Raw genomic sequence first — 13,418 nt, forward strand, 5'->3', positions numbered from 1 at the left:
AAAGTTCATGTTTATATGGACTTATATCTCTTTGTACCTGCACGAGAAAATGAATTTGATCGAATTTCAGATTTAAGCTATATAATTTAACGTAATGAATACAATTAAGAACTCACAACTGTCTGTGTTTCACACGAAAATCGACTTAATATTTCATATTATATCCTATAATGTAAACATAAAATTAAAAATAAAGTATTCAATATTTCTTAACAAACAGTAAGGTTTAAACTTTACATCTTTATAATATGTACAGTCCATAATAAATTTTGCAATAAATTTAATAAATCCAAAAATATACATCTACCTCTATTGCACGTATCGTTCTAATTAAACATATTAAATTTTTCATCGCCAATTTCAAAACCTTCTTGAATATAAATAAAACATGACGGTTAACGACCAGCACGAAGGTACATCCTCGTATTTTGGCACCAACAGCACCAAATATACCGAAAAGATCTTTATTCAATATTCCGAACACCACCGATGATCTCAATTTAATATCTAATAGCAAACACTAGGATGTATTCATTATTCGGGCTCATTCGGAACCACTCGGGCCCACTCGGGTCGTATCAATGTGAGCTGCTAGGGCTGTGACTATATTAAATACTGCGCTGTTTTTATGTGCAATTTAGTTAGTCTATGACGCGTCTATTTGTAAAACGTCATTGAAAAAAACAGTTTCCGAATCGATTCTTGCTCTTACAATTTACAAGTCAAATCCGAACAAACGTGCCATCACTCAGTCTTATGAACGGCTTCGTGGGGTGGTTATGGGCCGTGTCCAAGCGGGTAATGTTGGCTTTGGCGTCTAACTTCAGTTTCGCTTTACATTTCTTATTTGAACACATCCAGTAACTGCCAGAGTTCTTTGAGAAAGTGAATCCGTCCACTAGGATCATATCTCTGCCCCTTTGCGATTTTACGATCTCGTATTTTATACCTAAAACAAAATATAAGGTCTTGTGACTTGCTTTTAGTATTTGAGAAATTAATGTTAAAATTGTTCTTCGGTTCACGGGACTCAATACTATACTATTATTGTATAAAATATAAAAATATCGTTATTCGTTGTTAGTTATAAAAAAACGTTACAAATAATTAATCATAAAGAGAAAATATTTTCAAAAATGTAATTCACAAATTTTAAATTCTCAGTTTTCGTTTTTCTTTACACAAAATAATATACTATAAGTCAATTTAAATAAAAAAGGAAAAAAACTTATAAACAAATAATATGATAATGAGTCTGTCTGTGCTAGACAAAAATCTACTATATCAATTAACCTTTCAACCATCGAGTCATACTATTTTACATATAAATAAAATACTGCTCCCATTTTAGCCAAGACTATTATATTCTTTAGTTACAAATCTCCTTATAATACTGTTATTAAACATTCTACAGTATAATAAAATATGTTCTAAACTACAGAAAACAGCAGGGTAAATAAAAATGCATTTAATACATAATGTTTTATTTGTAATACTAAAATTGATTGCAACAGATATGTTTAAGTATTCAATCATATATTATAAAGTGCTACCTACTTCTCTAAGGCGTGATAAAATTATTCCATAGATACTAAAATGTGAGAGAAATCTAGTACGACGTCTAATCACGTCATCTTATACTATCACCAGACCTTTTAAATATATATGTTATTATGTTGAAGGAGTTTCGGGCATATTTTTTGTTCTGACTTACTCGATATTTATCGTTATATTATGACTAAATTACACAAAATCAATATAAATTGTAGCCTATGTTTTATTCTGATCTATAACCAATATTACTGAAAAGTTTCATCTAAATCCGTTAAGTAGTTTTTTCGTGAAATAGGAACAAACATACATTCATCCTCACAAACTTTCGCATTTATAATATTAGTAGGATAGTATCAACAGCTACAATATTTTCATAAATAAGCAACTCGAAATATTTTAACGATTACAATTTGTTTCAAAACACTAAACAATAACTGCAATTTATCTCAACAGATATTTGTTCCCAGTGGGTGTATAGAGGTACTTCCTTTTTGGATGTATATGCACATTGTAAACGTATACCAATTGTCCTGTCTGATTAAACTTCAGCTTTGCCTTACATTTGGAGTTATTAGAACATTGCCAGCCAATACTCGACGCTCTGGAGAATGTGTAGCCGTCTAGAAGTATCAAATCATTGCCTCTTTGCGATTTAATGAACTCGTATTTGAACTCTGTGACAAAAATGATTATCGTGAACTTTCTGAAAATATTTCTCTTTAATTTACATTGTAAGTAATTATTAATTTAAGTAATTATTTAAAATTAATTTATTTATACTTCATTGTATAGACGTTTCAATTTTCTTGTATAAAAACGGTTTATAGAGATATCGATTTATTACATGCCTTATCACACAAAGAATACAATTACATATTGCATAGCGACACACAAGTTAGATTCATAAGCCACACACATAACCTGTCACACATGTCTTAATAGACATCATATCACGTCATCTTAAATTTTACATCATCACATCAGTTCAAGAAAAGATTTATTATTTTTTATTTGTTAAGGATTGCCAACCTCATTAAATATACATTTATACAATTACATACGATTACGAGGAAAAAATAAAACAATATTGGATCCGAATTCGCATAACAGGCAACCACAATATGCTCTAAGACAAAAAAAAGAAATTAAACAAGTCAAGATAAAAATGAGATCCATCGATAAATCATCCTATATACGTAAGTCTAATTCTATAAAGAAATTATTATTACTAAAATGCTATACAATTAAGTACTTATATTATTTCATAAATATTTTCTGAAATAGTTTAGTTCAATGAAAATAAAGATTTATGGCAAATATTAAGACTATTGTTTAGGAAGCGGCTGTAGAGGGCGTGATAAACTTAACCTAGATTTTCGCAAGAAAATGCAGCAGTCAAATATTATATAATAACTTATATGAATGTACCATCTTAAGTATATTTCGACTTAAGAGATTTTATATTGGCGTGATTTAACCTATCCTACAATAAGATACCTAAGTGTTATAGTTTTTTGTGAACATTTTCCACACTATTTAATAATAATTTTATAACTGGGCGACCGAACCACACAAACCTCTAGTTTACTAGTTACGTAGAAATAAAGTAAAATTGTAGTTTGACTATAAGGGGCCGTTTAAATATTACGTATCGCAATTTTTGAAAATATTTGAGACCCCACCCCCCATGTAACGCGCCGAACGTATATCTGTAACCCCCCTCCCTAAAAGTTACGTAACACTAAAGTGTCAATTTTTATATAATATTCACAATTATGTTACGCAAAGTACCGGAAAGGCGCTCAAAGACCTTTGTTATTGTTTTAAAATAGAAAAGTCTGTGTTACGTAACCCCCTCCCGCCCTGTAACGCATCGTAACGTTCTACAAGATCCCCGCTCCCCATCAAATTGCGTTACGTAATACTTGAACCGCCCCTAAGCTGCACTAAGCATTTCATCAATATCAATCAATCAGCCTGTCGCAGTCCACTGAACATAGGCCTCCAAGTGATCGCCTACCATTCCGTCATCCATTTCTTCAATATCCGTTTGAAAAATACAATTTAGTATCAACATTATCTCCCGGTAGCAAACACAAGGCTCTTCCTTTAATATAATAACAGCAATATTGTAAGTAGTGTTAAAAGAGTTAGTTTTTAAGGAAACTTAATTTGGTATTTTGATATATTTTAATACATACTTAATGGTTTCTTATATTTACAAATGTTATGACATTGAAATAAAACTATTTTGCAGATTTTATCGCGATCTGCCCCGTTACCACGAAAGCTGCAGTCTTCGAAACTTTGGGAGAAGATTATAATACAAAAACGCTATAAAACCACAAAATAGTTTCATTTAAATACATACTTCTTATACAACAGCAATCCATAAGCTGATTCAAGTCGGTAATAGTCGGTATCTTAATTTTCTATCATTCCTATTAATACGTTCCTGTGACTTTTATTAATTCGCCTGTCCATCTGCAGAACGTGGACTCCACTCTAGAAAATTCTACAACATAACATAATTACCGCGTGCTGTTAAGACATACTTCCTCCGCGGGTGAGTATGTTTATTATCAACGTATACAACTGTTCCCGCTGCATTTACTTTGACTTTTGCCCTGCACTGAGAGGTCTTAGAACAAGTCCAGGCAAAGTTTGACGATTTGACGTAAGTGTAGCCGTCTAGTAACATCATGTCTTTGCCTTTCTGCGATTTGATCATCTTGTATTCGTAATCTGTGCCAAAAACATACACATATTATACACTGACCCAAATATCACGGTAAATCAGTTATAATGGCATTCAAGCCCTTTTTATATATGAACAGGGTAGACAGAGATGTAATTTATGTCTCACTTTATTTAACCTTTCTCTAATCGTAACAAAATCATATTTTAAACCTATACAATGCACACACTTTATTTGTAAGGTGGAATATTAAAGGAAGTACAAAAGACAACCATATCAAATGTTTATTTTTTTAAATAGAAGAAAACCGTTTGTAATGAAAAGAAATAACTTATTTAAACCTGTTAAATGTAATACATTATTTATAATATTTAACATAGACATATTTTTTTACAAAACATATATCATAGCTCTAAACAACATTTATATCTACTTTTCGTAAAAGTCAGGAAACATACCATTAAAACTTTATATTTTAAAAACAAAACCTCATGGTATCAAAACGAAATTCCCATTCTCCGTAACGAAATATTTCCTTTTCGGATGGCGATGGGTGGGATCCTTGTAAACAATCATGCCATCATCATCGAGCCTCAACTTGGCACGACATCTAGCGATGGAGCATATCCATCGGTACCTGCTACAACTTATTTTGTGATAGGTATACCCGTCGCAGAGGATCAAGTCGTTTCCTCTCTTCCCTTTGATTATGTTGTAGCCTGTAATTTGCATATTAATAATACTTAAGCAGTAAGCTCAGATTGTAATAGTGAAGTCAGTCACAAAAGTAGCTGAACAAATTCAAAACATTAACTACAATCGATATTTATATATATATTTTTAAGTGAAACTTCTTCAGAATCGTTGTGATTTGAGATTCTATAGCATCACATAATGTCCACTACGAGTGACAGCATATCTTCTCTTCGGATGATCATGATCATTGTTCTTCTCTATTATTGCGCCAGATTTATCCAACCTCAACTTAGCCTTACACAGGCTGCTGACTGAACAGATCCATCGAGTTGTGCTGCTTTGGGAGAACGTGTATCCATCTAGGAGAATGAGATCCTTCCCTCTCTTCGAATTGATTAGTTTGTAATCATTATCTGTAAATTGTAGGTAAATTTATTTAGAAAGTCCAACGCCATATTGAATTCTCTGAAAGGTATTCTATGCTTATCTCCCTGAGATGTTGGATGTAAGTCTCAAAAGACACAGTAATATACGTTGGGAATTAAGGACGCAACCATTTTAAAACATTGGTAACATAAAATATATTTTTATGTCTTCCTTGAACTGGCAACTCTCTCCGCCTCGCGCCTTTTGCTCGCGGCTTCGTCCGAGTGAAGGAGTTTTCCAGGTTCTTTTTTTTCGACTTACTTGATATGTATCGTTATATTATGACCAAATTACCCAAAATCATTATAAATTGTAGCCTACGTGTTATTCTGATGTATAACCAATATTAGTATAAAGTTTCATCCAAATCCGTTCAGTAGTTTTTTCGTGAAAGAGGAACAAACATACATCCATAGATACATCCATCCTCACAAACTTTCGCATTTATAATAGTAGTAGGATACGCTTTTATATTTGAAACGTTCCTGGTTTGTTTAATTGCACCAGAATTCTTCAATATTAACTGCAGTCCTCTAGAATACCACTAGATTGGACATAAATAATTACACACATAGACTCACGTCTTTTATACCTGAAGGGGTAAGCAGAGGCGCAATTAGAGCGCCCACTTTCCGCCGCGTATATTTCGTCCCATAACGTGATGCCTATCGCCATATCAGACACAAATTCCAGACTCCGGGTTAATAGTGAATAGAAAAACCCAACATACCCGGGAATCAAACCCGAGATATCAGCACTGCAGGAATACGTCAGCTACACTAGTAATGTACGTAATTCCATTAAGTGACCTTCAGAAGCCCGAGATTTTGTGGTTGATGACTCATAAAGATTACAATTGGTACTCATCTTTATGGCATAAGCTCGGAAAGGAACAGCTGGGTCACCAGTAGTGTAACACTACTGAGATAGTCAATAATAATTTAAACAATAAAATTACTTATAATTACTCATTGACAATAATTACAAAGTATTTAAAACTTAAACAAAAATTAACAAACAGGCACTTTAGTACCAGAAAAAAAATACATTTAAAACATCTCAACACACTATAACATATAATAAGACCCATCGCAAGCGACATAGTAATTTCTTTTTGGGTGATTATGATTGTTGTTTTTAAATACAATGGCGCCCGTATCTTCCAAAATCAGTCTGGCCGCACACCCGGACTGCACCGAACAAGACCATCTACGTTGTCCAGCATGTTTGTATGTATAACCATCTAAGAAAATAAGGTCTTTGCCTTTCCTTGATTTCACAAATTTGTAGCCTTTATCTGTAATAGTTTAGTCAGTATTTATTTAAAATTACCTGAACATACGCTTAGCTTAGGACTTATAAAATCTCTAAAATGGAAGACTAGCATAAAAAGGCTTTTTGATGGGCCTCTATTATAACGTTTATTGATGGTAGGTCTTTTATATATGAAAGTCCGCCTGGGTAGGTACCACCGTAATATCTATTTCTGTCGCAAAGCAGCAGTGTGTAATCACTATTGTGTTCCGGTTTGAAGAACATTGTAGCCAGTATAACATAATAAGACTTAACATCTGATATCTCCGGATGGTGAGCGTAGTGGAATACAAAATACTTTGTAATTCAAGGTGTTGGTTGGTGTTTCTACTGTTTATGGGCGGTCGTATTGCTTACCATCAGGCGAACAGCAAGCTCGTCTCGTCATTCAAAGCAATAAAAAAAACCTAACAATAGATTACGATCATTTATATTCGTACAGATATTAGTGATGTGGTTGTTATTGTGGATGGAACGACTAATAAAACTATCAATTATTAATAAAATTTATAATTTCAAACGTAACTTACAGCAAAAAACGATATTCTAAACTAAAACAATCAAAATAATAACAACTCCTAAAAATTCAAATATCCAAACCAAAACTTTATCTTCCCACTGCTATAATAAGCACTGCTTATTATGTGACCAGGCAGAAATCACCGGTAATAATGTTCTATGTTTTTATTTTATTTTATCGTAATTTAAAATATATTTTTATTAATAAGTATAATCGTTATAATCTTCAGCATAGCATAAGAATACCATCAAATTATAATATATGAAAATAAAAGCATGTCATAAAACTATTCTTCAAACATTTTAGGTAGTCCTTAAGTTGTTCACAATGACTATATTATAATGTACCTATGTATATATCAAACTTAAATTACTGGTAGTAGGATATATTTAATATCCCCCCGGATTGCGACCACCGTACAAGTGTTAAAACTGGCCATAGCGGCTCACGTAAGTATGTCGCGTTCCGGAATCGGCCTGTGTATAAGCGAATCCAACAGACCAGCAAAATTGTGTCAACTACCGATTAGTAATCATCTCTCGTCAGTCGACATTCTATTGGACCCCACTCCACTTACCATCAAGGGCATCGGGGTCACTTTGTCGTGCCTTATAAAAACAAAATTGGAATTAAATATCTTTCAACTATTTCTATTGCTATAAATCAGCCAAAATATATTTCCTATGTATATAAATATTACAACGTAAAATATATGCCGTTCTTGGTAACAGTGTATTTCCTTTGAGAATGTGTGTGGATGTTGTTCATCGACACAATGATGCCCGAACTGTCCAGTTTTAATTTTGCCTTACATTTAGTGTTCACTGAGCAATACCAAAGGTTACATCTGACGTGGTAGAAGGTATATCCGTCTAGAAGGATGAGATCTTTACCTCGTTGAGAACGCACTATCCTGTAACCATGTTCTGTAATAATAAAATACATATTAATAATATCAGAAATATATTTTAAAGCCTTATACTACCGTGCTAAGCTCAAAAGTGGTATCTCAAAAAAATCTACATCTTGATTTTTATGTCGTCAGATTCCTATCATACCTATCCAATGAACTTACCTAAATAACGGTATATTGTTTAGAACTTGTTAAAAAATCTTAAAAGAGAACGGCAAAGTAAATCCGATAAGTTTGTTTTATCAGATTTCAGATAAAGCCGCCTTTGGATCCCCTAGATTAAATATGCGACGTAGCAACCGTCCAGTAGAGAACGCAATTTAAAAAAATAGACCAAATCCTGGATAATAATACAATGTATTTTTTATGATGAAAAAAACACAATATGAGTTTTATTCCGCGAGGACAACCATATAGCGGAAACTACGTACAGCACAAATTAACACAATACTAAAAGAGAAACAATAATAACTTCCTTCCTGTAACTTGGGGTCCTTCAAGAGGAGCAATTATGCAGGCCGGCATGACTGTGCCGAGCGTCCGCGGATGCTTGTATCTTTTGCCGGGCGACATTTTTTATTGGCTTCACTTCGCTTACCAGTGCAGTAAGCCACATTGCTGAACCTCATTAAAAAATTAAAAAATATATAAATTTTTCATTTCTGTAAAGATACTGATGATATAGGTCTCAAAACATAATATACACTCCGTCTTTGCTGATTGTGTAATTCCTAAGAGGAATTGGGTAAAAGGTATGTGTATGGTTGTTGTTTATATATAATATGTTTCCCGAGCTATCTAACTTCAATTTAGCTTTACATCCTGTCTTCACAGTACAGTACCAGTTGTCGTGGCTCCTGTAGTTAAAAGTATAGCCATCCACAAGGATGAGGCTTTTACCTCTTTGCGATTGTACTATTTGGTAAACATTGCCTGGAATTATGCAATAAATATAATATATGCCATCGATATATATGTAATACGTACTACATGTGGCGTTCGGAACACTCACTGTGTTCAACTGAATTGAACTGCAGTTCCTTCAAACTGACTTTAGTATGGTCAATGTTGACAGCTTGTGGTTGTGTACGGAGCGAAGTTCATGATATAAGAACTCGAGTCTAAATAAAAATCTGGATTTGAATAAAAAATATTAGTCAAATAAGTAAAATTATTTGTTGTTCAAGGGAATAAATAGGTTATAACAGTGACGTTTTGGTTGCCATTTTAGTTCAGATTTTGAACAAATAGTTTATGTCGACGTTCGTATCTATAGAATATACATCAATGATATATGCTATATATGGGTAGCTACTGAAATGTCTTAATTTTAGACTTGACTTACGTTTGTTAGCCTGATAAGGGTCGGCTTATACAAACACACCGGACTATTGCGTGAGCGCTTTAGGCGCTCGCAACCCTTGAACATTAAGCGACCATGCTGAAGGTAACCCACTAAGGGTTGCGAACCTCGGCTCAGGACGGTCACTGGGATGAAACATCAACGATTAGGGCTTAAATGTCTATTACTGCCGTTAAACAACATTGAACAATCACTACTGTGTACTAGTTAACAATATATTTTGGTTAGTGTACCAGGCATTATAAGGTTTAATATCTAATGTCACAAAGTGATGCACGCAGTGCCACGTAGTGAGAGATAGAGCTGATTTTCCATTATCAGATATTTTTTGTGACTGTTATTTCATTAGTCTAACAAAGAATGACAATAATAATTTGGCAATTTAATATCTGAAAATTATTGTTATTCGTTAAAATCCCAGGATATGTTCACTTTAAATGTGTAAATTAAAAAGAAATCCAGACTTTTTAGATTTATTCACTGTAATTACAATATATTATAGTTCCAACACATAATTTCATAACTTAATATAATATTTTTATTACATAATTAAATTTTAATTAAGAACAAGAGCAACGCAAATGTCATATAAATTACGAATTACGACATAATTATATTTGACTTTATGATCATTGTTTTCTAAAAAGCAGTCACACCTTAAAAAGTAAAATACAAAGTTAACTAGTAACAACTTAACTATTGCCATTTTCGTACTACGTGTGGATTTCTGACAAAGTTTTCGTATCTACATAACATTATAAAACAACAAAGAGAGAGCTACAAAGTAACAAGTTATTAAATTAAAGAAAAGTCTTCCGTAAAATTTGGTTTTGGCGCATACGCTCTTTTGCAGCTAAAGGGTCGGTATACTCCGTCGGTCGTAATAGTGTATTGCCTTTTGAAATGTGTATGGTTGTTATATGTAAATATAATTTTGCCCGAATCATCCAACTTTAACTTAGCCTTGCATCCCGATTTCACTGAACAGTACCATCGATTGTCATTCACGTGGGAAAAAGTGTATCCGTCTAAAAGAATGAGATTTTTCCCCCTTTGTGAACGGACTATTTGGTAACCGAAATCTGAAATGAGTAATGGTTATTATTATTCTTATTGCTAACAAATAGTAAGCTTCGTCGTGAACTGTAAGAGTAAAAGTATCGGTTTAAGTTAAAGCTATAATTGCCAAAACATAAGCGACGCTAAAATAAAAGGCATAAGCGCCAAACACAAATTCGATATAATAACGGTATTTGTATCATTATTACTATCAATGATGAGGCTAGCCGAGGGTTGAATATTTTATAATGAAACTAATTTATACACGGTTATAACAACCGTTCCTAAAAATCCTTTATAACAATCCTACTTAAAAATATGAAAGTTCTCAATTCGACATGTGCTCTTTTTAATATTTGTTAATTCAGAACATAATTTTTTATTGTCTTCAAAATTAGTAATCAGTATATCGCAAAATACGTGACATACATGGTCATACCTTTTGGTCAAATCGACTTACAAGTTTAATTTCTGTCCAACTGATTTAATTTATGTCCAATTGAAAGAGACTGTAGACCCGTGTATTTGATATAAATTTTAACTAGATACCTCTACGGTTCCAGAGAAAAAATGAACTTGATAGACAGTCTGACAAACAGACAGATGGACAACAAAGTAATCGAAGTTTTTTTTTAAAGATAGGAACCCAAAAAATGATACAATGATACAACGTAATGATTCTTATTTTTAATAATTAACACTAGAACAATGTAAATACAATTAACTAGCATATTATAATCGTAGTGTCTAGGTAAAAACTAGTTTTCCCTCCACACTTCTGACATATTTCCTCGGTCCATGCGTGTGGATGTTATAAAGATGGGTTATCACACCTTCGGAGTTCATTCTCATGTTGGCCCTGCATTTGTTCTTTTTTACGGAGCACACCCAAATGTTGAAGTTCTGGCAAAATGTATAGCCGCCGATAATGATCAGCGTTTTCCCTCTTTGTGACTTAATAATTTCGTATTCTATTTCTGGAAATAAAGATCAGTGTTTTTAAATTCACTGTTAAGTTAAAAAATATACTTATTATGTCTTTTACAAATATACATGTATATTACAAAATTAATCATAATGTTGAGATAGTAAAAATGAAAATTAAATTATGGCACTGCCGAAGCAATAATTGTATAAATCAATTTTTGACTTAGAGATAAAACACTCACTAGGTTAAAAAATATTTATTCATCAGGCTCATTACATCTACCATACGAATTTAAACCTTTTAGTAATTCAGGAACAACATATATACTATTCTTAATACCTAGTGCTAAGATACAGCTCATTCGTCTAGAATTGCTAAATGTACATAATTAAACATATCAAAAATTATCCACGCGGTAGGTACGTTATTTCTTTATATAAATCGACGAGAAACGAGCAAACTGCTCGCTTGAGAGTAAACAACAGACATTATAAACGGCAGAAGCATTAGCCAGAGTTTCGACTACTACTTTATTGGAAAATTCAAAGTTTTATTCATCATCCATTATATTAATACTAATGTCCCGTCTCGGCACCTAGTGAAGTTCCTCGGCGCGTGCGTGTGTTCGTTGTTGATCCTGACGATCTTCCCCTCGGGATTGATCCTCATGCTGGCCTTACACCTGTTCTTCCTGACCGAGCACACCCAGTGCCCGAAGTCTATGTGGGAGAACGAATACCCTCCCACCACCAACAACTTCTTACCTTTCTGTGACCGCGCGACCTCGTACGATATCTCTGCAAGACGTTGAGAATTTGTATATTAATGTAGTTTCAAAAATACGCACACACAAACAAAGGCGCAAGCGCGTCCACTTTATACCGTCCGTATTCCACTCCGAGATGTGAGAATATCGAGCATAAATTTCAGATTCTGAACTGATACTGAAAATGAAAACCCAATATGACATTCGCCGACACGGGATTCGAACCGGAGACCTCATAACAGTAGTCGTACTACGCACCCAATATAACTACGCCACCAGGCAATCAATATAATACATGCTAGTCTCTCCATTCATGTCGGATTGTCGTCTCACCGCATTATGGGAGTGAAGGGAAAAACAGGTGCACTCTCTATGCATCTGTTTATTGCGCACACACCCATGCATTATATGCCCTGCGTACCTAGCTAATCTCCATTGAGGTAAGCCACCGTGTCCGAAATTCGGCTAGAAGAGGATTCTTTGTACTTTTTTTTTGTTTTGAGTTTAAGGCACCTAATCTCTCGTCCAATTTGTAGAGACAAGCCTAGCTCCACCACTGTTCATCTGTGCTCATGAGTCCATGACTTATGCCTCTTATTATAACCCTTCTATAAACATCGGCATGTTCCCTTTCTCGAACTGCCTAACTGTATAACGTTGATAGAAGTTAAAATCAATTATTTAAGTAGGCGATAAAGGATTGAATGCAACATGATCTGTATTGAAACTTACATTACGCCCGCTCCTTACCAATAAATGGATTTTAGTGTAAAGGTTATAAAATCATCATTAAAGCCAGTATAAAAAACATAAAGACTGTAACTACATAATTATTATCTTCAATCTCAGTTATTCGCTTGTTTCCAAATTCAAAATCTGTTTATAATTTTTAACCCACTTCAAAAAAGGAGGCAGGTATCAATAAATCACCGACTCCAAAATTGGTAACATTTCTGACTTTTGTCAAAGTATGTGAGTATTTTTTTATACTGGCATCGCAAATGATCCCACCTGATAGTAAATGGAGTGGGGTCCAATAAATTGTCGACTGACGAAAAATGATTACCCCTCGGCAGTCGATACAATTATGCCGGCCTGTTGGAACCGCATAATTCTATGTAAACTATTGCTTGCTTTAGCGATTAAAGACAACATCGTGAGGAAAACCTGCATACTTGAGA

Source organism: Manduca sexta, chromosome 21 (genome assembly GCF_014839805.1).
Source record: "Manduca sexta isolate Smith_Timp_Sample1 chromosome 21, JHU_Msex_v1.0, whole genome shotgun sequence".
NCBI lineage: Eukaryota > Metazoa > Arthropoda > Insecta > Lepidoptera > Sphingidae > Manduca > Manduca sexta.